We start from the raw sequence: 27,428 nt of genomic DNA on the forward strand, positions 1-27,428 counted from the left end.
AGGCAAGTTAATACAACATCCATTCTGTTTAAGAGCTACCCTCAGATTCAGTCTTTCTTTTCTTGCTATTCATGAACAGGAATTTTTGCAGACATCAGCACAGCTTTGCCATGATTCGGAAGGAACTTTTCGTAGTGAATCTGCAATTAATCATATGGCTGCCAACAGAATATTAGTAGTAATAGGTAATGCTTACCCAGCACTTATTATGTGCAGGATGTTGTTCTATGAATTTTATGTGTTACAACTGATTGAAATGCCTCCCAAACTAGGTTTTACTGTGTTTTTTTTTTTTTTTTCCTACTTACAGATAGAAAATTGACACATAGAGAATGTAAGTAAGTTTCAAAATGTGATTTATAAATGTAATCTATCCTGAGACCAAAGGTATAATAATGGGGGAAGTAATAGAAACAACTTTTATTCTGTTCACAACTCTCAAATTAATAAATTAATTCCTTTCCAATCTTAAATTCTCTTGTATCCAGAATGCTGATTAAAGTGAAACATGCAGGTGAGCTATAGTTAATTATAATAGGTTGTCCTTAATTTACTCATGTTATGCTGGAAGTCATTCTGAAACAAAATAATACAGCTTTAAGATTTACTACTTAATCAAAATATATTGATTCAATAAGACACATGGTAAACATAAAAGACTGAATGAGATACAAATAGTTTTAAAGTTTGGTTTTACCAAAATGTCAATAAGCAGATAATTTCTCTAAATATATAATTTCTACTATGTATAAACTTTTCCAGAGAAAACACTGTACCACTCATTCTACCAGGCAATTAAGGGTACAGAAGCAGCAAATGGTAAGAATTTGGGCATAAAAAATATGCATATTTGATTTTAGGTCATCCCCTCCCATGACTAGAATTATCTCTCAGAAAATCTTACAAAGTTTATCATTTATAAGGGTAATCTCAGTTCTTTATTTTGAACAAAAAGTACTGTTTTTTTTTTTCTTTTGGAGGGGATTTTAGGTAGAACAAAAAGATGCTTTTGAAGGAAAAACATTATAGCCTGAAATTACCTCGTTCTGTGATAGTTTTAAATAGGTATAGAGTTCATCTGAGGAAACCAGTAAGATAAAGATTGGGAGAAAATCACAATCCTTCTATGGATATCTATTGAGAGAAGGAAGTTTTCTACCCTCCTTTTCCACCCACCCACCACCCCTACACACATACAAATTATTTGAATAGGTCCGAAGAGAATATCATTAAAATTCCAGGAGTCTTGGACTTGTATTTAAAAGGTTAAGGCTCTTGAAACTGTATTTAAAATTTAGTCTCATACACTGATTTTGATGAAAAAATGTTAAACATGCAAATTTCAGTAACCATCACAGATTGTTGGTTTATGAGTTGCTAAACACAAGCTGGGAGAGAAGCAGCTATAATAAATTTAAATTTACTGATGATTCCCTGTTTATTGCTGCTGTCTGTAGCTTTATTTCATTTTTCAACAAAGAATGAAGAGAAATATCCCAAACTTTTGAAAAACTATTTAGTTTTTACGTTTGTAAGGCCTTAAAAGTCTGAGTAAAACATTGCCTGAAAGAACTTTGCATTATAACTGGCTACTACTACATGGAGCTTATAAGTAGGCCATAAAGGCTTTGAAATATGCCACTTTTAAGATAGTATTAAAACTTTAACTTATATCTGCTAATTTTTCCCCAGATTATAGTATTAAACCTTGCTTGTATAAATGTTGGGTGGCATATGACTTCATTATTGTAGTAGCTCCGGCCCAGGTCAGCGAGCAAGAATCCAAGAGAATAGATATTTTTCACTCCATACTCAACTGGTGCAAGAGTTTTTGGGTCTTCAGAAAAGATTTGGTTTTGTGTCTTCTTTTACTTGAATGCTTTCTTTAAAGCTTTCCCCAGATATCCATGCTTGCCAAGCCTATTAAGTAAAGTACTTAGCATTCATGGACTCATGGTAAACAAGTAGAGCCTAGTTCCTTGTAATCATATAAAATAGAAGTTTTCATTTGCTAAACAGCATGATATAGGATTGTATCAACCATTGTGCTTCTCAGAGACAAAGTAAATGTGGCTATTGCTAAATTAACCTTTCCTTGGAACAAAACTAAATTGTGCTTTCTGGTGGTTAATCACAAAATGGATAAATTCTATGGCTTAGGATAAATGCTACCTGCTGATAATAATTATTTCCTTATTCTCAATTTTAATAAATTATATTGCCAAAAGGTTTTAGAAAGCTCTTTTGAAAACTGTAACACAAATAATACTCTTGAGTTATATAAATGAAAGAGTACATTTCAACTTTAAAACCCAAATGCTATAATCACACTACCATATTCATTGTCTGATAAAATGTGTGACAGCAATAAATAGGAAGAATTTGTAAAGATATAAATTTATGGTAAAATATGCTTTATTCACATATCAAATTATAGATATGATTAAAGAGTAATAAAATAAGGGATTTTAATCAAATTTTACAATATGCAGTTTTTGTAAGTAGGAAGAAGTAATCAACATCTCTAGCTAGAAATAATAATATCATGCTTAATAGCTTATATTCATGCAAGATAGATTGCTTAAATTAAAGGCAAGCCTATAGAAATAATCATGTTTGGCAAAAGTCAATGATCATTCTGTTGAGAATTACAGGGGAAATGATATATGTTTCTATGATATGCAAATATATTATTGGGATAATTTTAATTTCGTTTCATTTTTTCAAACTTCTATCTTCTCATAAAATACTAGTAATTAATTTCAGACGTTAACATTTTATGGCCATTCACTAAAATTTATAAGATATTTTTTTCTTCATTATGATAAGCCCTTGCTAAAATTGTTAAGAATTATTTCACTAAGTATCTAAGATTATGAAGTAATGTTTTGGAAAAGAGAAAAATAAAAATGGTTATACTGAAATCCTATTTTGAAGACATGGTTGCTTAAAAGTACTCCGGTATTGTATGCATCAAAATATTTAAGTGAAATAAAAACTTTGGGAAGCCTATTTTTGAGAACTGCTGCTTAAGATAAAACCTGGAAAGACTGATGCTTTGGAAAAATGGGGGAATATAAAAAAGAAGGATGCCCTCTTCTTCCAAGAAGTGAGAGTAGTCCCAACTGTAGGCTCCATGACCCCCTATCACTTATTGAGGGAGTGCCATGTTTTCAACTTTCTACAGAGGAGGAACTATTTTATATTTTACTTGACTAGAACAAGAGATTGTACAAAATAGAGGCAAATAGCAAAAAACTCTTTAAAAAAAAGAAGATAGTTTTCCTTCATCTATATTATTATCAGTAAGTGACATACCCCCCAATCCATAACCTCTTCCATTAAGATATATTACAGCAGGATAAGAAGCTGAACTGTCATATAGTAGACCCAAGATAAATATATATTGAAGTAAGATCTTCCAATGTTCTCCCATATCTATACTGAGGATTGTCTTGCACACTGATTTTCAATGAAATTAAAATTACTCCATTTCCTTGTTTGTTTTCTTGAGATTTTTTTCATGAAGTTGGAGCTGTTGTTTTTATTGTGTATCTGTTCTACCCATGGATTGCCAGAAATGATCCCCAAATAGACTCTGCATTTCATAGAAACAAAGGAGAGAGAAGGCAAAGCAAAAGGAAAAAGAAAAAAAAGGAGATTTTAGTCAATTTGTTATGGGACATTGATTGGTGTCCTGAGAGCTAAGACATGGGATAGTGGCAGCTGGATTTTTTTCCATGAGTTTGTCAATATTTCCCTTTATCTCAGTGTTATTATGGCATGTCAGAAGCCTTTTGGCTATTAATTTTTTTCTTATTTCTTGTTCTATACTACCAAAACTTGGCATTATTGATGAGATAATTTTAGTTAGATAGATATTTCCCTTAAAATGAGCAAGTGCATGCAAGAAATGATTATGAGAGCCTTATAATTTTAAGTAGCTTTTTTTACCAAGCAATATCATATTTGACAAATAATGAGGCGATAAGTAACATGGATTTGAAGTTAGATATTGTTTGTTTTGCATCCCAGAGTTGAAAATTTAACAATTAACTTAATCATTCTAGGTGTCTGATCTTTGCCTATAAATGGACATAGTGGCCTCATGTGGTTTTATGAGTTTAAATGTTAGACTGCATGTTAAGAACCTATATAATAAACATACAATAAATATTATTATTTCCACCTATACTATTTAGTAGAGAAGACAAAATGTTTGTGAATGAAAGGAATGATATGAGACAATAATAAATTATAGATAAGTCAGAAACACTAAGCAAGAAGCTTATTCATTTGACAATACAGCAGATATTTCTCTTAGAAGAAACATTTGTTTCCTACAATAATCATTTGGGGTTCATATTATTGTATATAAAGAATGATTCTAAGTCACACTTCTTGAGATGACAACTGTGAACTGGATCTTAAAAAACCAAAGAGACTTCAACAGATGGAGTAGTATGGGGAGACAATCCAGTTTAAAAAAAAAAATGAGTAAAGGTAAATACAGGGAAGCAAACTAAAGATCTCTGGGAAATGCATGTCCTGATGTCACTGGAATGCATGAAGAAGAGGGGTATGTTGGAAGATGACTGTAGAGTAGTCAAGAACAGAAAGGGAAGGGGCAGCAGTCAATCTATCAATTAACAGGATGAATTCAATGGATTTGTCTATTTTTCACCCATCACTTCCTGTGTATTCCTACTCAAACATATCCCCTTGGACAGAGAAATTCTTTCCCAGATAAAGAGGGGCTATTCTTAGTTCACTTATTTGTTAGTAGCTGCACTGTCCTGCTGGAACTACTAAACAAGATCTACAGATGAATTTATGGAGAAATGTTACCATTTGTTCCCTGCTTTTGTGGAAGGTCCACTATGCTTCACACGGGTATGACTGATTCTGGAATTTTGTTGCAGAGGTATTCCTGGAGAGCCCTTATCAGCATGCAGTCTATATTCTGGATCAGGTGTACAGTTGATATCGGGCCTAGGAAAGCAGTCTAGGCAGGAGAAGCTTCTGATAATGAGAGTGGAATAATGAGGGATGAGCAGAGAATGAACAAGGTCCACGTGATTTATCAATTCCTTGTACTATAATATTTTTATTCAAAGCCTGGAATGTCTGGAGAAAGATCTAAAAGAGCCTGAAGGGGCCAGAATGAAAAATTATCATCTAAAACACATAGTTTAATTAAATATAAAAACAAATATTAAATGTAAATAGTAAGCTCTTTAGAGCTCAAGGTTCAAATGTGATCATATTATCATTTATACTCAACTCTAACTCATACACGTGTCCCTCACTTACTGAAACAAGAGCTCCAGGCCTGGGTAAAGTACGCAAGCCAATTGTGTGCCACCTCCCTTGAATTTTTCTGCCAGGGCAACTTTGCTGTCCACAGTTCATGACCAGTGGTCAGTGCTGCCTCTCCAGGCACAGCGAGGGCCAGGGATGCTCTGCAGGCCCCCTGGAGCTTGCCCGGCCTCTGATGAGCTCTGCTGGACAGGTGTCCTGGCCTCACCCTGCTCCACCAAGTATATCTGTTGTTCACTAGGTGAGTCAGCAGGATGCAACAGGGAAAATGGTCTCCATCATTTTGAAATAAACTTTCAAAATAATTTTACTTGTTTCCCAAAGATTTAGAAGTAACTTTTTTGAATGCTTTTTATAGATCCTTATATGCATAGAGAGGCAAGACCAAAGCCAAGTTAAAGCAAGAGAAACCTTGTGATTACCAAGAATTTAGTTCTGAATTAAGGCTATTTTGCTGGCAACTTCTTCCTTTAGAGAGTAATTTTTCTTAGGAGACTTCCAGCAACCCACAGAAATATACTTTTGTCAAGCTATCCAATCAGTTCTTGTACACATAATCCCAGATATCTGCATCTTAATAACAGGTACAAATATAAGAAGATCCTCACCTCCATGTGACTATAATCCTATGAGATGACCCAACAAGACTAACAAATATGCCTAGGGATACTTAAGATCCTAGCAGTGTACAGAAAAAACTAAGGTCAAAATGAGATTTCTGTTACTTTAAGAACTGTGGCTATAACCCAATTTAAATGATTCTACTGATCAAAGTCATCCTGTTAACTCTTTGTGTCCTTCTGTTTTTGGATCATAATGAAACAATAATGCTTAAATTCACTTCATCTGTAACAGAATAATCGGAGTCTCTGTATGGCACCATATATATCATGAACCAGCTACATTTGATATAAAGTTGTGGAGTATTAAACATGACTTTCAGCATAGAAAAAGGGTCATTTCTATCATAAATCAACTGGGAAAAAATAATATTTTCAAAATATGAGGCTTTTGGATTTTGTGCCATTTTTCCCTGTAAGTCGGAGAGTAGATTTAATTGTGGGTAAGTCCTTTTTAGATTGACATATTTGTTCAGGTTTTATGAGAATTAGCTAAAGTAGGGAAAGTGGTCAAAGATGATGGTGAGAATGGGGAATAATGAATTTCCCTAGGACTAGAAGCCAGTCTGGATGTGAACAGCCAAGAGAACCAGCATCTTGAGTATTTTGGATATTATGAATGCAAAAGATAGTGGGGATCCCAGTGCTGCATAGAGCCACTTCTAGTAACCACTTCACTTGTAACAACTACATGCTGGGCAGTGCTTAATTAAAAACAATATCTTCTAGCAAGAATGATTTTCATGAGCGTCAAGACGTAATTAATATTTCTACAGGTGATGTTTTGGAGAAAAACCTCAACAGTATAATCATGATTAAAGTGCTTCTTCTTTTCAAAATTCATCAATTCCTTTTTTAACCTACTATAGAAAACAATAAAACCTAGAATTCTTTCTTAGGGCAAATTGAACTTTCAGGTCTTGACATTCTAGACCCAACTCACCTTTAAAACCTTATTCCTTTTACGTTCAGATCCAATTAGACTATTCTCTTTATTGTTCTTTAAAAAGTGTTCTGCTTATTCCACAAATGTATGCACAACATTTATCATTCCTTGAATGCTCTCTCCTGTTTTGCCAGTTCCAATCAAAGCCCACCTCAATTCTCACCAACTCTTCAAAGACTGTTCATAAGGACTTCCATAATGACGCTTTTCTCCTTTGAAATTTTACCACCTACCCATTCACTGTACCACTTGTTTAAGAGTCAATCATATTCTTCCTGATGGCACTTAGTACATTATTACCTAACATTTATAAATGTTATTTAACTTCCTATTTGTATTACCTCCATAATTATAAAATCCAGGAAGGCGGGGACCTCAGTACACCTTCTAATGTTATCCAATACTTTTAAACATGAGCTCTAAATAGTAATTAATTTTTTTTTATTTGCACACCAATGTTTATAGCAGCATTAGTCACAATAGCCAAAAGGTGGAAACAACACAACTGCCCATTGATGGGAGAATGGACAAACAAGATGTGGCACATTCAACAACCATAAAAAGGAAAGAAGTTCCTATTCATACTACAACATGGATGAATATCAAAAATAGCATGCTGAGCGAAATAAGCCAGACACAAAATGACAAACACTATACAATTCCACTTACATGAAATATCTAGAATAAACAAATTCACAGCAAAAAAAGTATATTAGAGGTTACCAGGGTCAGAGATAGGGAAATAGGGTATTGTTTAATAGGTAAAGAATTTCTGTTTGGGGTGATGAAAAAGTTTTATTAAATGGAAAGGGGTGATTGTAGCACAATACTATAAAAGCAATGTCACTGAACTGTACAAATAAAAATGGCAAATTTTGTATTATATACATGCTATTATAACAACAATAAAAAAATTAATAGCTGAAAGAAAGCAAGCACAGACCAAAGCCCTTTTTTCCCCAAATTTTAAAGTAGGAAAAAATGCCTACAGTTAGAAAATAAAAACTTACATCTCTCAGTTTAAGATAAAATTTTCGTTGTATATCATATTTTAAAATAGTTTAAAATATTTTGTACATATTATATATATTAAATATTTAATATCTTTAAATATTTAAAAATAGTTTTGTTTTCTATTTAGGAAACGTGTAAAGTGCTTATTTACAGTGTCTTTGGAAGGATACCCTGTTTTGCAATGTGTGTTCTTCCAGATTCTTTTGGGCTACCGACGTTGAGAGGTATTTGCTTTTCCCATAAATATACAAGTTTGCTGTTTTAAGCCACAAAGTTGAGATTTTATTATACAAGAAAGTTAACTCTACAAACTCTATTTTTAAAAATTTTGGCCCAAATCCTTAGTTTATTACAAGGGTTGACACTGCTAAGGCCACCAGGCTGGTGTCTGTTTTTGTAAATAAAATTTTATTGGCACACACATGCACGCGCACACACAGACACACACACACAAGGCGTTGTCTGGCCAGGCTTTCCATTATTCAACTTTCCAACATTTCAAAAATTAGTAGAGGGACCAGAATTTTTGCCCGGTTAGTTTCCACAATGCAGACGTTTACCATCATCTCATCTAAAACGATGTGTACTTTATCCAAATGAAACATTATATCCAATTCACTCACTGGATTGAAGTACTCATCTGAAACTTCCACAAAGTCGTGACTGAATTCATAAAAAGCCATCTCACTTTTGGTGTCTCAACTTCAACCACAATGCATACTGATGATATAACAGCTTAAAACTCTCACATTCAATGAAAGAGCATTGTGTGACTCCTCCAGCAGAGGTCCTGGCTGCGCCTCTTCCTGGGGTCCCCCTCCCCCTTTCCAGAGGAAGATTGCGCCCCAACCTTCCTTGGCTGCAAGACAAGGGCTCTATAGTCATTGATATGTAAATGAATATAATCTCTTCCAACTTTGACCAAAATATTCATGCATGCCATCTTCCTAAACTAATCTTTTGACTTGACTCATTTTGGCTACCATCAGAGAGACAGAATCATAGTGATATTCAACATTCAAAATGTTGCACTAAATAAAAATTTTTCATCCAAAATAATTATGAGATGAGTAATGACTGTTAAATAGTGTTTGAATAATCTAATAAATATTGTCTATCATTAAGGGTTTGTAGTTGTAAGCAATGGAATCTAACTCCAAATGATTCTACAGAAAAGGAGTTTAAAAGAGTATATTGGAAAACCCATACAGAGAACTCCAACACAGCTTTGGATCCTTTTTGCAACTATCCTGTAAGTTTGAAATGATTTTAAAAATTAAAAAATTTTAAAAACAGTATATTGGCCCAGAAATTCAACTCCTAGTATTCACTTAAGAGAAATGAAAGTATATGTCCACAAAAAGACAAGTATATGAATGTTCATAGCAGATTAATTCACAATAGCCCCAAAATGGAAACAAATAAAAAGTACAACAGCAGGAGAATGAAGAAACAAATATATTCATACAAAGAAATGCTTCACAGGAATATAACAGGAATGTGAATTACTGCTTCATATAATGATATGGGGAGTTTAAAAAAATATTAGATGGGACAAAAGAAGCCAGACATAAAAGGATACACACTATCTGGTTCCATTCATATGAAGTTTAAGCTAACCTAGAGAAATGAAAATCAGAACAATGTTTTCCTCAGGGGAGGGGGTTCTGATGAGAAAGGGGCATGAGGAACTTTCAGCACTTAAGAAAGTATTTTATATATTGATGGGGGATGGTTAAACGGATTGTCTACATTTTTGGTTTTCAAAATCTGCCAAACTGTACATTTAGGTTCTGTGCATTTTGATGTATGCAAAATATATCTCAATTAAAAAGGATATTGTTTGGCTTAAAGAATTGTTGAGATGCCTAGAGAAGAAGGAATTAAATCGCTCAGTAGATCTTGTACGATGAGAATACTGACAACCTTTGCTGTCACCACTGAGCTCTAGACCCTACAGCTTGCTCTTCTGGCACATATATATGTGTGTATTTGTGCACGTGGTGTGTAGACATGCCTGCACCTTCATGAGTGTGCCCCAATGCATTTGCTATCGTTGGCAACCCTGATGCCACAGCTCAGCTTGGCTCAAAGGCCTCAAACTCACCTTGCAGCTACCACTATTGTTATTGCCCCCAGAGAGGTGGCCTTTGGCCCATTCTTCTTATGTCAGAAACCCCCTAAGTCAAGCCCGGCATAAGTCTTTCTGCCTTACAAACTCTAGGTCACATACCTGTGTCCTAAAAAGCCTAGAATAGCAAGTATCCAGTGGCTCAGCTCCTGTAGATGGAAGTGATTTCCTCCCAATACTTACAAAGTGAGAATTCTCCCAAGAGGGTCTGAGTTGCTGTCTTTCTGTAGTAGATGCTGCTTGTTGTCAACAAAATCTGTTCTTTCTTTTGTCTTGGGCACATGACTGAATTACATTTCTTAGAATTTTCTGCCGTTACTTGTAGCTTGTGTCCAAGGTCTTTCTAATGGCATATGAGCAGAAATAACATATGCACCTTCCAAGCCTAGGTTAAAGGCAATGGGCAAGCCCCCTGCACACTATCTTTCATCTTATAGTCAACTGGCACCTGTAGCAACGCAGTTTTGATAATACAACAATTCCCTAGGGGATGGTGGAGCAACAAAACAAAATGACTTGTCCTATTCTGAGTGGCTTGTAGAGAACAGCCACCTGACAACTTGGAAGTGCATTTCAGGCTGTTACATGAGAGGAAAATAAACTTCTATCTTCTTTAATCAAGTTCAGTTTTACCATATCCTGGCCTTACCTTAAATAACAAAGGCTCTAAAACCAATGACTAATAACTAGTACAGTATATGTTTTATTATAGTTATTTCATTTACATTAAACCTATGTTATTGGTTAAAAAAAAAAGAGTGAATTATAATACTAACTTTGTTTTTATTTACGATTTGCATGTTATTTGGTCTTTGGACATTATTCAATTTGAATTTAACTTTTAAAGTAACTTGTTCTTGAAAGCCTTGTTTTTGAAATATCAAATGTATTGTCCAATGTACACATCATGGCCTTTCCTTGTTATACACTCAGGACTCTTAAAGTTATAAAATATTTCCTAGCCGATATTACTGTTTTGGAAGATATGATTTCTGATACCAAATTGTTTGATTACCCCACCTCTTTGCACAAATTATTTACTCTGCCCAAGATAATCTTCCCATCTTCATTGCCTAATTGACAAGTTCTCATTTATCATTCAAAGCCCAAGCCAGATACAATCTCCTCTATAAGATCTTCTACAGTTTTTCTTTATTCTCCTTTCCTTATCTTGTACATCACTTTATTTTAACATAGACTAACTATTTTTATTTATTTTTTTTCATTTAGGTATTTTATTTGTATGCATGTGTTAACATCCCTAGAAAAGGAATCCTTGGATTTTCCCTCCTGTGTGTTTTCTCTTGTTTCCTCATGGTCCATTATGCCAGTTGTGGTCAACAGTACAAATGAAACCAAACTAACCAGGTAAGAGCAGATTATCCGCCATCAAATCTGGGACTAGACACTCCACACTTGTTTAACCTGCTTGCAAGTTTCACAAAAATTTTCCTGGATTTCTGATCATCAATGATTTCAAATTTGCCAATGTAATCAAGCTTCATGATCCAGTGAGAAACCCACAATGACTCCAAAGCCTGGTAAGAGCCTGGTATTTTGCCTTTCTTCTCTTCATTGTTGATCTCCTGAGAGCATCAGCCAGGAAAGTCAAGTTCACCATTATGGCAGCTTCGAAAGATGGCCAAAGAAGCTTGTTTCTTTACATCAATGCCCCCTTAAAGTGTGAGTGCTGGTGCACATGATCCATTATGCCTTTCTTTTGTAGTATCCTCTATGACACATGAAAGATGTTTTATAAATATTTTCTAATTGAATTCTATTATATTATAGTGAAATCATTAGTGTACCCCATAGCAGTAAGCACAATTTTCACTTGAATGTTTGGCATATACTAATGTGCTTCTTAATGCTTCTCACAATTCTAGATTTTATGTAAAGTATATGTGATTCTTTTTCATTCTTCTCTAAAACATATTAAACAAAGGCATAAAGTAAAGGTTTTAACCAAAGCATTTCAGTCTCTAGAATCTAAAATTTCAATATTTTAAGGTCTAATGACAAACTTTAATCCTTCCAGTTTTCCTCATAATCAATTCTCAGTACCTTAACTTTGGCATTTTTTTCTCAGTTCATCAGTTCCCTTCTAACCTTACTGACTGTGCTGGTTTGGATGTATTATGTCCCCCAAAATGCCATTATCTTTGATGCAGTCTTGTGTGGGCAGGAAATGTATTGGTGTTGATTGAGTTGAAGACTTTTGATTAGATGTTTCCGTGGAGATGTGATCACTCAACTGTGGGCGAGATCTTTCATTGGATAATTTCCATGGAGGTGTGGCCCTGCCCATTCAGCATGGGTCTTGATTAGTTTCCTGGAGCACTATATAAGCTCAGACAGAAGGAACAAGCTTGTTACAGCCAAGAGAGACACTTTGAAGAACGCACAGAAGCTGAGAGAGTAGCTGCAGCTGAAAGACACATTTTGAAGATGGCCATTGGAAGCTGACACTGACATTTTGGAGAATGCCATTAGGAGCAAGCGGATGCCAGCCATGTGCCTTCCAAGTAACAGGTTGTCCGGATGCCAATGACCATCCTTCAGTGAAGGTACCCAATTGTTGATGTGTTACGTTGGACACTTCATGGCCTTAAGACTGTAACTGTGTAACCAAATAAACCCCCTTTATAAAAGCCAATCCATTTCTGGTGTTCTGCATTCCAGCAGCATTAGCAAACTAGAACAGCATGCGATGCAGGACTGCCATCAGAAGAATGCTACAGACTTTGGAGAAAGCACAGACTTGCTGACACCTTGATTGGACTTACAGCCTTCAAAACTATGAGACAGTAAATGCTTGTTGTTTAATCCACCCATTGTGGGGTGGTTGTCATAGCAGCTCTGACAAACAAAGACAGTGGGCAAATGTTGTATTTAAATATTATGCTACACGAATTTCCATTATTGGAAATATCTGAAGAAATCATGGTGAAACTAAATCTGATTAGGGTTTAGAAGGGCATGAAATGAAATGATGTCTTCCTAGAGAACAGGACATTCTGAATTATATCATTTGCTATTTAGTTTCTAATTAAAATGAAAATTCTTTCTCCATGACATGGCAAGTGATATAATAGAAATGCTAGAAAACACCTTTTAAAACCTAATATGTGCTGTATTAGTTAATGCTCTGTGGAAACTTATCTCTCTTAATAGCACTGAATTTTATTACCTTGCATATTTAGTATTAAATTTTAATATGCATTAGTATATTAAAAAGTCTTATTTATTTCATTTTTTCAGTTTTTGCCACTACCATAATATCAGCACAAAATTCGGTGACCCAAAGTAATCTTCTAGTATTTTCCTTCCCTTTAATATTGCACAGTACAAATGTGGCCCTGGTTTTGTACTGAGCTCCTCTATCGCAAAGCTTTGTTTGATGACCTTAGCTTGCTGTTACAAAAACTAACTAAATGTGATTCCTTTTCTGCATAAACAAGCTTTACTTTCTCAGTTTGATAGTGGAAGCTACAATGCCAAGGACATCTTTGCATAGTTTAGTACTTTCCTGAGGATATCTATGAGAAAATATAAAGGAATACTCTGAGAAATGAATAAATATTTGGAGTGGGCTCAAGGAAATATGAAATGTTTCTCAAAGTTTAAATATTTAAAGAAATTTAAACTCACTATAATCGTTTTTCTTATTTCTGGCCTCGATTTATAGAAAATCTATTATTGAATACCATTTAACACATTAAAACTGAAGCCATTAGATGAGAATCCCAGGGTGGGGGTAGGGGTGGGGGTCAATATTTACTACTAAGTTGAATTTGGATTTGTACCCAAAAAGGAAGAGAAGGTGTCTATATTATTTCCTCCCAAATAACAGGCCATAGTGTTGAGTAAAAATATATAGAAAATATATAGAGGATATTGCTTTTATCATAACATTTGCAGTATCTAAGTTACAGTTAAGTTTATAGTTATTATATTATGAGCCACAGTGATAAAACTGTAAAGGGAATGACTTTTACCCAGCCAATATCCATCTCAGTGCTTGTGGTATCATTTAGTTAGTTCTCTGGTTCATATTATTGTTAATCAATCCACTAAACAATGCTCACTATGCTGTTTATTCAACTACAACTTAATTTTCCATCAATACTCACCCTTGAGAAGTGAGGCGAGAGAGCAGGCCAGGGAGAAAACTACACTCAATGCTGCTGCCAAACGTCAATGGCAGCTACAGGAGGATGTGAAGAATGCATGGCGAGTTCAAAGAGATAAAAAAGTGAGTCCTCTGTGCAAGTGGCTGGAGAAAGTTGAACTTTCTTTTTCCTTCTCATGCAGCTAATTCTTCTATCAGTCCACATTTATCTGGATAAATTGCCTTCTCTCTAGAATATGGCTATCCTTTCCTTTCTGCCTGCTGCTAAATCACAGCAGAATTCCACAAACTGCTTGTAGATGATCTGTCAATAAGTAAAATGGAAAGAAGGTGTTCACACCTATTTGTCAAGCTTTTTTAAAAAGTTAATTTAAGTGGTGCTTGCAAGAAGTTTTCCTTTGGTTGGTGCTTTGCTTTCTGAATTTTCCATTGCTTTGTCTATTTCTTCTTCTTTTTAAATAGTAGCAAGAACCAAATGGAAGATCATATACAATCAATGATAACTGAGGACAAATTGAAAGGGTTTGAAGTAATAATAAGAAAGAGAAACAACTTTGCAGGTTTTTAATATATTTTACTGGTGTGAAATTGTTAAAATATTGATACAGATCATCTTGAGCAGCATGGAGTTTTAGAAATTAAAAACAAAAATAAAACATGACCAGGAAAATACCTGAGAAAAATTTTAAGAAAGATCTGCTGTATAAATGTGCAGAGACTGAAGGAATGTAATTATAGTAGGGTTGCATACTAAATCAAAACTTGCTTTTATTTCCTGATCAGATTATTTAAAAATAACTTAAACAGTAAACCCTGCTTAAAATGCACAGTGAGCTGTAATCTGTTATTCAAATTGATTCGCAAAATATGTATATATTAACATGACTAATGAACCATAAAACACATCATTTGTTCTTTCATTCAAAGACACAGCTGCTGAAAATCTTGTTAACTAAACCTGAAGCTGTAACTAAAGGAAAGGATGTAAAACCGACATTTTTTCCCGTATTATATGAAATATGAATAACTCCACATTAAAACAAAACTTGTTTGGTACACTGTTGTTGTTTTGTAAGAGTATCACAGCAGCTCAAATGTTACATACAAGTTGGTATCGAGATGTTATTAAAATAACCAGAGTTATTCAGAACTTGTTGATGTGCTTCATCACAAATTCTGCAGGTTATTGCTGTCCCTTAATATTTCATGTACAGTGAACAGCTAATTAATATTTTGTCATTTATTCCTGAATTTCACTCTTGATCAGAATTTCTGAGATCTGCTTTAATTAGCTTTCCCTGACCTGAACATCCTCCATATTCACCACTTTCTATCTTATTTCCTCTTCCACAAACAGAAAATTTGCATTCCTTGTGAAGCTTCCTTCTTTGCCTCCCAGCCTTTGTTCATATTTTATTAATAGATATTAATCTAAGATAATTACATAAATGTGGCCAAGCATAGTGAATAATACACACACCATTGCTTGTTTGCCTGGGACTGAAGGGTTTCCGAAGATACAAGACTTGAGGGGCTAAAATCAAGAAACTCAGGGATAAAAACAGACAAGCCAGGACAAGTTGGTCTCTCTAAATATACTGTTTTCGATAAATGTAAAATTCTTTCTCCCACAACTTTTTGAACATTGCCTAATTAAACAACCAAATGATATCTCTCTATTCCTGAGCATTTGGAAGATCTGTGTTCATGAAATCCTCTGTCTAATTGCTACTGTGTCCCCTTATCAATGTTCTTGCATTGGCCCTGAACATTTTCATGTAGCTGTCCCTAAGTGGTTATTCTGTCTGAATATTGTTTCACATGGACATGTCAACACTGCCAGAGTGCAAAGAGAAAAACAGCTCAATTTATAGTAACAGTTTAATGTATAAGTGTCTGTAAAATGATACCCACCCCTGTAAGGATTAGATGGGGTAAAATGTTTAACAAAATCAGAAAGCATCATCTATCCAATTATTGTGGGTAGATAATTTATTCAATTTAAGTTATTTTCTTGCTATATTTTTCTATCCCATGACCCAAGAATGTTGCTTACATGCTCTGTGCTCCCTTGGATCACAGAAGGATGGCAAAGTTCAAAGGCAACTTCCATTTCTGTGGATCAGTTTCTGACAGCCATGCCAGGGGAATGGAGCTAGAAAGAGCAGGAAGTCATGCCAATCATGGGGGCAAGATCTGCTAAATAATTTGTGGCATCCAGTGCAAGATAAAAATGTGGGCCCCTTGTTCAAAAAGCAGGAAAAACAATGCTTTTTCTCTTTTCTTTCATGGTCTCTGACTCAACCAGTCATAGTGGGGTTTTTCAGCTGTTGTTTTTGTTGGCTAGTTAACGTTGCTTTCCTCGGCACCGGAATACTCAGGGAGGAGTGCAGACTCAACAGGTGTCTGGGTCCTATTCCATAACTAGGCATGCTGGTCGTGCACCCCACCAAGACCCTCCCCACACCTGCACACAGACCCTGATGCAGGGCAGAGGGCAGCAGCAGTCACTGAGTACAGACTGGGATGCAGGGGAGGCAAAAGAGGCTACCAAGGCATGACTGTGCCTGAGCAGAGGTTCTAGACTCCCAGTGCATGCCCCATTGTCCCACTGGACATCACTTGAGAAATACAAATTCAAGATAAAATTATTAAGAATGTCAAAATGGCAACTGACAAGCATTAATCTCAGGTGGCTGAGTGCAGGGGCCCTCCACATTCAGCCCCAGATGGAGGAGATTCCCCATGGATCTGCGATGCCAGAACTGAGAGGACAGCCAAAGGGCCCGACCTCTGAAAATAATCCTCTAAAGGGAAAGAAACACAATGGAGATGGGTACCAGATGCATCTAGGGAAACCGTAAACTAGGCTTTCTGAATTCCAAAACTGTTAAACATTTCCTTGCTTAAATTTTACTTTATAGGGTCATGTGATCCTAGAAAATGTAGACATCAATGGAAATAGCCTGGACACAAAGGCTTTTTCCCATGTTTTGGGCAACACATGGCAATCCCAGATTCTTGCCCAACTCTAGGGAGGAGGAAGTACCATTGCAAAAAGACAGATATTTTATTGCCCAACAATCAGACAGGATGGAGAGCTCAGTGCCATATTTAATGTGATTTAATGAAAACAAGGCAGTATTATTTTTCATACATGCCAGAGTTCAGAAGTAATGTTCAGGAAGTTGCTGCTTTGTCAAGAATTTTAGCATCTCATTGTTTACATAATCACTAATTTTATTCATAGCTATGATTTATTATGCCATCACTATGCTTCATTGATATATGTGCATATTAATATATTCATTAATTCATGTAATCCTTATAGTAATCATGTTAAGGATGTAATACTATAACCTCTGTTTTGTATAAGAGAAAACGGATGCAGAAAGAGGTTAACAAATTGCCTACGTCCACAAAGCTATTAATTGTAAAGTCAGGATTTGAACACAAATAAACAGAACCTATCATCTGAATTATTAATTTGCTTATATTTAAAAGGAATCAAAGGCCTTTAACAAATGCATTTCAATGTGTTTGATATGGACCTCAAACAAGAATGGATGGCAGGCCTCTCTCTCTAGGCCCACTCGGCAGGTGAACTCACTGCCCTCTCCCTACGTGGGACCTGACTCCCAGGGGTGTAAATCTCCCTGGCAATGTGGGATATGACTCCCGGGGATGAATCTAGACCTGGTATCATGGGATTGATAAAATCTTGACCAAAAGGGGTAAGTGAAATGAAAAAACAAAAAAAGGTTTCAGTGGCTGAGAGATTTCAAATGGAGTCAAGAGGTCACTCTGGAGGGTATTCTTACGGGCTATATAGATATCCCTTTTCAATTTTTAGTGCATTAGGATAGCTAGAAGGAAATGCCTGAAACTGTCAAATTGCAACCCAATAGCCTTGATTCTTGAAGACGATTGCATAACTACGTAGCTTGCATGGTGTGACTGTTTGATAGTGAAAACCCCGTGGCTCACAGTCCCTTTATCCAGTGTATGAACAGGTAAGTAGAAAAATGGGACAAAGACTAAATGAAAAATAGGGTGGAATTGGGGGGTGGAATGTTTTGGCTTTCTTTTTTACTTTTATTTTTATTTTTTTGGAGTGAGTAAAATGTTCAAAAATTGTGGTGATGAATACACAACTATATGATGGTACTGTGAATAACTGATTGTACACTGTGGATGATTGTAGGGTATGTGAATATATCTCAATAAAACTGTATTAAAAAATAAGAATGGATGGCAGGTCTACAATATGGTTGGGGATTGAATCATACACCTCACAAAAGACAGGCTCAAATCTTAATCTTTGTTCCTGTGGGTGTGAACCCGTTTGTAAACAGGATCTTTTGAAGACACTATTTTCAGTTAAGTTTTGGTGAAATTGAATCAAGGTGAGTCTTAATTTATAAAACTGGAGGCCTTATAAAGAGGAAATTCAGAAACAGTCAGTCAGAGAAAGTCACAGGAAGAAGCCAGAAGTCAGTGGAAACCGTAAGACCAGACACAGAGAAAGATGGCCATGTGACTGGAGGCAGAGATGCAAGCCAAGGAACCCCAAGAATTGCAGCAAGCCATTACCAGAACACTAAAGACTTCAAGAAGAAGCCATAGTATGTAGTGCCTTAATAATAGCTTAAATAAAAACAAAATAATTTGATATTTCTCCTTTATTCCTTGCAAGCATTAGACCACAGAAATTAAGAAGGAAATTTTAGTTCCCTGACTGCTAAAACAAATACTATGTAAGTTGGCTTAAACAATGGGGATTTATTGGCTTACAGTTTTGGGCTAGGAAAAGGCCAGAAGTGAGATGTCAGCAAGGCCACATTTTCTCCCAGAAGACTGTGGTATTCTGGGTCTGGCTGCCAGCAATCCTTGGTCCCTGGCTTTTCTGTCACATGGAAATGCACATGGTGATGTCTTCTTTCTTCTCATCTGGGTTCCATCTACTTCTGGCCACTCTCCCTAGCTTTTTTCTCCACCTGTCTTTCACTCAGTTTATAAAGGACTCTAGTAATCTGAATTAAAGTCCAACCTGATTCAGTTGGGCCACACCTTAACTGAAGTAACACCTCAAAGAGAACTTATTTACAGTGGGTCCACACCTGCCAGACTGTGAACCAAGACCAAGAGCATGTCTAAACTGGAGCACACAATTCAATCCATATCAAAAGTGATAGAAGATTTAAGGATCTTCTCTCTAATCTACCCAATATTTAATAGCTGATAAAATCTAAAACTCATTGTAGTGGACATTCACTATTTGCCTGTCACCACATCTGCTAACAGCATACCCGATGTGTTTTTGGGAACCAATTTTCCTCACTTTCAGTCCATCTAGTTTAAGAGGTTCTCCATCGTTGGCTCCAGAAATACATGACCCCAGCCACATAGTTAGTGTGCCATTTTAGATGTATTATGTCCCCCAAACACCATTATCTTTGAAGCAATTTTGTGGGGGCAGACCTATTAGGGTTGATTAGGTTGGAATCTTTATTGAGTATTTCCATGGAGATGTGACTCAATCAACTGGGCAAGACCTTTGATTGGATAATTTCCATGGAGGTGTTACCCCACCCATTTGGGGTGTGTCTGAATTAAATCACTGGAGCCATATAAAAAGCTGACAAACAGAAGGAACTCAGTGCAGCTGTGAGTGATATTTTGGAGAGCAGCTAAGAGTGACATTTTGGACAACAACTGAGAGACATTTTGAAGATGGCCATTGAATGCAAACTTCTGCTCCAGAGAAGCTAAGGAGGACAAATGCCTCAAGAGCAACATTTTGAAGAACCCTCAGGAGCTGAAAGAGGAGCTAGAACACAACCTGGGATCAGCAGATGTGAGCCACATGCCTTCCTACCTTAGAGAGGTTTTCCTGGATGCCACTGGCCTTCCTTCAGTGAAGGTACCCAATTGTTGATGCCTTACCTTGGAAACTTAATGGCCTTAAGATTGTAACTGTGTAACCAAATAAACCCCTTTTATAAAAGCCAATCCATTTCTGGTATTTTGTTTAACAGCAGCATTAGCAAACCCGAACAGTTAGTTTGAGAGTGGGTATGTGACACAAACTTGGTCCAATCAGAGTGAATCTCAAGTGTAGCAATGTTATGGGGATGTTATTTCTTGCATGCAAGGCCTGAAATTTGGAGATATGTGTATTAATTTTCTATTACTGCATAACAAATTGCCACAAACTTAGTGGCTTAAAACACCTTTTTATTAGAGAACAGTTTGTGGGTCAGGAGTAAAGTCATTGGTTAGCTGAAAACTTTCTGCTCAAGTCTCTCCAGCTGCATTGAAAAATTTGGAGAGGCTGTGGTCCCCTCTAAGGCTTAGAGCTCCAAGTCCATTCAAGTTGCTGGCAGAGTTCAGTTTGTTGCAGGTGTTGAACTAATGGTGACTTCTATCTTCTTGGAGACCAGCAGGATGGTGCCTCTCTGATGCTGTGCCTTCTTTTAGAGGGCTCACTTGGTCACGTCAGGCACACCCAGGGTCAGCTCCCTTTTGATTAACACAAAGTCAACTGATTGGTAACCTAATCTGGGAAGTTATAGCCCATCCTATTCATACTCCATGGAAGGGGTTTGTAGAAGGTAAACACCAAGGACAAGAATCTTGGGGACCATATTACAATTCTGCCTACCACAATATGAACATGGACTGCAGAAGACAAAGCCAAGATAAAATATAATTACTTGATGTTACTGTCATTCAAATCACTGGTTCAAACTTTGCCTGCAACCTGTAGTTTATATTAGCTAATAAATTTCCTTTTGACTAAGTGTTTTATTTGAGTTTTCTGTTAATTGCAAGCAAAAAATTAACTGACATATTTAGGGGGGTAAAATACATGATTAAGCTTAAAGAGTGAGTTTGTGACAAAGTTGGAACTATAATTTTTTCTTTTCCCACCATTTCTTGCTATATCACGTTTGGATAAACTTGTGTTTCTAAGTCTACTATAAAAGATTTTAACATTTGCAAGTCTACTTCCTTTCAATTCTATAGTCTACCTTACAATCTTAACATTCAGGTTCATTTAATAAATATCATATATTAATAAATTTTGATATGAAATTGACTTCATACTCTAATATACAAATTTCCTAGGTGCACCCTCCCCACTGGTAATTGTAAATTAGCCTTTAAGAACTTTATGAGAATTTCACCAGAAAGAATGTTGAAGAGGGGGGATGGTTATACAACAAATTGTACTTGACAATCTCAATACGTATTCAAAGATCAACTGCTAAATTAAAAAAAAAAAAGGCTTAGACTAAATATCATTGTGCTCAAACATAAAATTATTATAAAGAGATAAGTATCCAGAGTTATCATTTAAAATGAAGAATCTTTTATAACCAGCATAATTACCTATTAATATGTGATTGGTATATTTTACATTTAAAAGCTCACATTCTTTTGATTTTCACTGAAATGGAGTCAAGCTTAAATATGTCTTATAATATGGCAAGGCATTTTCTGTTCCAGTTAGTACTGTTAGATATGAAAAAAAAAATTATCCTAAAACTTAGTAGTTTAAAGTGGACACCTTATTGGTAAAAGATTCAGGAAGGGCTTCTCTAAGTAGCTTTCTTTTGGAGTCCATTCTGCAATTGCAATCAAGTGTCAACACATGCTGTAAAGAAGTTCAGGCAAGACTAATGAGGAAAGGCACATGGAGAGGCTCTGGAGGTTGAGAAGCTTCATGAGGAGTTACCTGCTGCAGTGCCCCATCTGTGATTAGTTCATAGTCATTTCCTAGAAAGTAAATACCAGACTTGAGAAACATACCCTAGCCTTGGGTAACCCTTTTAACTTTTCATTCCCTGAAATCAAATGTGTTTCCTGGTGTCAATGGAAGGATGGCTTGACTTCATTCCCATCTGAAATTCCTTTCTTATTCTGGGGGGAAGAGATGGGAATGCGATTAGAGTGATGCTCTTGAATTTAAAGATCACTTATGGATTCTTGAAACAAATTTAGAGACAATCTAACTCATTTAGATCTGAGGTGTTCTGCTAACAAATGGCTTTCCAAAGGCCAAGCACTAACATAAAAGATGAGGATGGCATAATACTATAAATTATCTGGTGGATTTCATTTCATCTAGATGACTACCCAATCAATTTAGACAAAGACCAGGTAGTTTTTGGTCAAAATTTCAACTTACACAGTTCATTCTAACCAACTCCAAATCCATAGGTTTATAGTCTCTGTCTTAGATTTGTTTTTGCAACATTGAGTTTGCTTTTGGCAAATGACAATTCTTGGTCAAATACACATACAGGTTTTATGAATTTCAAATAACGCAAATGAAGTAGAATTTTGCACAGCTGCACAACTAATTCAGTGCATCACCATACATTGACTTAGCCAATATATATATATATATATATATATATATATATATATATATATATATTTCCAAATAAAGCAATAAATAAATCTCCCTTTCATAAAAAACCATCTAGATTATCCTTAAACTGACCAAAGTATTTATTATATCCTACCTTCATTGCCTGTGATCATGATTAAAGCTAAATTATATTTTAAACACCTTTAAAGCAGATTTGTTGCATATCTTTATCTTTTTACATGGGTTTAAATCATACAATAGTGCATAATAGCTTAACAGGAAAGTTAAAAAAGCAAATTATGAAATCTGACTCATTGTTTAGAAACAAACACAACATTCCTTTTAATTAACAACATTGGGTTTGGGGGTTATTTTTTTCATTTTATAAAGAATCACTTTTCTTTGAAACTATTCCTTTGCCAACAGAATTATGAAAAATGCTCTTTTATGTTTATGTTATGGAATCACATAAACACTTAATTTATAGTATAATTATCCTTAAATTTTTATTTCATTAGTAGTGGAAAGTAAAATAAAAAGACATATACACATATAACATATGCATGCATGTAAGAATATCCATACAAACTTATGCATGCATATGTGTATATAAACATATGTACACATGAATAGGGAAGTCCCTAACATTTAAAAAGTTTCCCAGATATGATTGGTGAACCTGTTTTAATTAATCAAAATACATTTTCAATGCATTAAATGATTAGTCAAGGTATTAATATTGTTGAATTATACTTTCATTTCCAACTTGAAACATAAGGATACACCTCCCTTCCACACTGAGGAGACAGTGGCAAACACCTTGACTTTGAAGCTCTAGCAGGAAAAGCAAACATAGTTTTTCAAGTACTCATGTAATATGGAATCCAAGAAAGGGAACTCTGGGGGCAATATGGCCAGCTTCTAGACAAGAGTACTGAATTAAATATGCAGGTATTCTAGACCAGAGAACATATGGGTAGATTCTGACTAAACTGAGTGGTAATAATACAAATGCATATGTATGCAGGCATCTATGTATGCAGGCGCAATATCATTATAGGTAGGAAGACACAAGAAATTCCTGTTTCATTTAAGAGTAGAGTTAATGGCTATGTTTTCAGCCTGAGATGTCAGAACAACAGGTTTAAATCATGGTTCTACAGCTTACTAATTCTGTATTCTTGGAAAAGCTGAATAAACTCTTTTTGCCACATGGTCGTTATCTGTAAACTGAGGATAATTAAAATTCCTGCTTCGGAGTTTGGAGTGAGGATAACAAGAAGATAACCTGTTGCATGCTTGAACAAATGCTGGACACATGGTAAAGCTCAAAGAATGTTAACTACTATACTTGTTATTTGTTGCTGCATGAAGAACTGCTCCAAAATTTAGTGACTTTAGAAAAGCAACATTAATTTAGCTCACAATTCTGTGAGTTGGCAATCTGGACTGAATGGATTTTCTGCTTCTCACCTGAGCTCATGCATGCAACTGCAGATTGCTTTGAAGGTTGACTGTCTGTATCTAATCACACAGGAGACTCTTCTGGGCTTGTTTAGAGTTCCAAGAGAGCATGAGTGGGAGCTGCAAGGCTTCTTGAACCTAGTTTCAGAACTGTCACAATGTCAGTGCCGTGGAATCCTATTGGAAAAAAAAAAAAGCAAGCCCAAATTCAAACAGTAGAGAGAAATAGACCTTACCTCTTGAGGGAGAACTGCAAAACATTGTGGCCAGTTTTTCAAATTACCTTATCTAGAGTTATTATTCCCTGAATTGTACACAACAGATTTCATAGACTGTGTACTCAAAATATGTATGCAGAATTGATACATTTGTTCTAAACTGTATGTATATTTATGCATAAAACTAAAGCAAAAATATACAGAAATTCTTCTCCCATTAAAAGTAATAAACTTTCATCATTGTGGAACACGAGAACCTGGAAGTGACTCTTGAAATAGATACTTCAATTCCATTTTTTGGTAAACCAATAAAGAAAGGTCCATTGAAACTGAATATCTTTTTCATGGTAATATAGTAACTAAATCGAACCAGAACTAGAACACTATGTCTTTTGATTGCTTGTGAAGTGCTCTTTATACTCTAATGAAGTCATTATATACTTGGATGTTTGGAAATTTCAAATTATGCATAAACAACAAATTAATGAAAGGAACTAACCATAATTTAGCAATTGTTTGTTTCTGGATTGCATGAAAATATATTAACTTAAATATAGGTATTCATTATATGACTCTCCATTTTACCCCCAAAAAAGCATCACTCTGTCATCTAATTTACATGGAAACAAAACAACTGTTATTATTTCTTCAAAGGGATATTATGGATGTTTTCAGGAAATTTGTAATAAAAATGTAGATTGTGATTTAACAGGGAAATAACCTGTCTGTTTAGAAAAACTGAAAATGAAATCAAAATTACTATACAAGCAACATCAAAATACCTCAAGATGATGGATAAAGATGACATTTACAAGGTTTGGTAATGCAGAATAGTAAAGTTTATAGGAAATTAATCTAATATTGGAGACATATGATTTTTCACAGGAGCTGAATCATAATTCAGCTGTCTCCCCCGACAAGGTCAAAATTTACCACCAGGCACAATCAAATGCTCTAGGTGGAACCGTTTCATCACATTTTAAATCAGTTTCTGTGTAATTTCATATATAAAATGAAATTCTGTGGAAAGTATCTGTCCCTACTATATTAAAAGAGAAAAAAAAAACAAAAAAAAAAAACAAGAAAAACCTTGGAAACTTTTTGTTTAGCTAAAACAGAAAAAAATTAAACTGCAGTTTGATACATAATTAATCAGAATTATCAGCAGCTGGGTTTAATCCATATTGCTGGGAATTATAATGCAAAACAAAGCCAGCTGTTTCTTTCAGCATATCAACTCCATTACTGTGTTAAGAGCTATTTTGATCAAGGCTAACATGATGTGATGACTTTCTTCACGTTGCAGCTGCTCTTAACGGTGTTTAGATTTCTAAATCAACATATTCTGCATATTTAGGAACCTAAGTAAATTCACATCTGGGTTATTTAAATGGTTCCAAAACTAACTGACATACATTCACCAATATGGTAGGTATTTCTTTTTTCCCCTATTTGATATATGCTCTGTAATGAAGCAGACATTTTTTGAATGGGACTTAATTTCATATGTTAATGCAAAATACATCTTAAGTGTTTATGCAATAATATAGAACTTCTGATAAAGTTCATGGCACTTAGAACATGAGAATATGAGTCTAAGGCCAGTTACGTTCTGAACATGAGAAGATAATAAATATAATGATAAAGCAATGCTAGCATCACATTGTTTATTTGAAAATGGTATTCAATGATGCTGACAAATTCAGAATTTGTTCACTGGGTTTACTGCAACATCCCACTTCTCAAAGCAATTCTATGATTAATAATTCATTAATTAAAATGACTACTACTGTGTCCTTTATTTCAAATGTGTTTTCTTGACTATGGTCAAGAATAGCCTTTTTTATTGTTGTTAATAACCTGCATATCCAGCATTCTTTCGTCATCATTCCAGATTTACTTTAAGCAGCTCATGAGCTACTTCTGCTCCCTTTAATGACTCACTGCAATCACATCTTTTCTCTTAGACGTTTTTATAGTAAATTGAAGGAAAGAAACATTAGGTAGGCATATTCCAACTCAAGAAAAGTTTACAACTTTTATTTAAGGTGCCACCCCTTTCTGCCTTTCAGGTAAATCCTTTCTCTTAAATATTCAATTGTTCTCTCTCCACTGGATGCTCAGTCTATGGATAAACTCAATTCTATAAATCCTACTTTAAAACCCATGACTGAAAGAAACATGTCCTTCCTTTGACTAGTCATTCTCAAGTATAATCATGCATAAAGTATACATACATTACTAGATCCTGTTTAAAAGTTCGGTTTATATCTGGCGTGTGGTAAAAAAACAGCATTTAGACAAATACTCCAGAAGACATAAGAAACATACTTGGAAAATATTGTTTTAAACTCCTTCTTTGAAGTGAGTTCTTCAGAAATATCTCTATACTCTACTCTGCTGCTCATTTATCTACATTTATTTTTCACTAGGAAACTGAGAACTATTTGGGGAATCCTAAAAACCCCATCATTGGGTTACCCAGAATAAAGCCCTTCTCATTTTGACTTTTTGGTGTTCCTCAGGTTCCTTACCCTGACAGCCAGCTCCCCACCCAATCAAGATAACAAGCTAGCCAGCTAAAGTTTAGCCCTGTTTCACCCTGTACCAAGCTGCCAGCCTAAATTCCCACACAAATGATGTTTCTAGCTTCTTCCACATCTACTGAGGAAATACACACAAGCTAATATCGTTATCTTACAGAGAAAGATGGAACCAGGTAAATGTGATACAACACACACATCTATCTACAAAGTGAGGAATCAACAGATACTATAAACAATTATCAGAAAATCAATAGAGATTTAAGTATATTATTAAGATTTCAATTGAAATCATCAAAAGAATAAAAATATAATACAATATCTATCAAAAAGGGGAATGATGCTTAATAGAAAAGGATAGTAAGGAAGGTAAATCTCCATCTCTTAAATGGGCAAGTTAATAGATATCTTTAAGGCTAAGTCAAGAAATAGATGTGTAATCACTTAATTCAGGGATATGAAGGTAACAACCAGGTAAACAAAAAACAGAAACCATCAGTTTCTCTGTGGATAGTGGGATTGCAGGAGGGCAATTCCAGACCTATATCATTTGATTCTTTTCCATGTTCATGTATGCTAATTTATATATATTACACACACACACATATATACATATTCAGTGTTTATTCTGACTTTATCACTTCTGTTATATAAATGAAGT

At 35.2% G+C, this 27,428-nt stretch overlaps 1 long non-coding RNA gene across 1 annotated transcript; it reads right to left on the reverse strand.

The window, feature by feature from the left end:
• Nucleotides 1-20,441: 20,441 nt before the first annotated feature.
• On the reverse strand, nucleotides 20,442-24,062 carry LOC119529019. The gene is made up of 3 exons (XR_005215807.1): nucleotides 24,016-24,062; nucleotides 21,904-21,944; nucleotides 20,442-20,684 (listed from the first exon to the last, which is right to left on the reverse strand). It is a non-coding gene; the product is annotated as an uncharacterized LOC119529019 (long non-coding RNA).
• Between the last annotated feature and the right edge of the window lie 3,366 nt (nucleotides 24,063-27,428).

This window comes from Choloepus didactylus, chromosome 3 (genome assembly GCF_015220235.1).
Source record: "Choloepus didactylus isolate mChoDid1 chromosome 3, mChoDid1.pri, whole genome shotgun sequence".
Taxonomy (NCBI): Eukaryota; Metazoa; Chordata; class Mammalia; order Pilosa; family Megalonychidae; genus Choloepus; species Choloepus didactylus.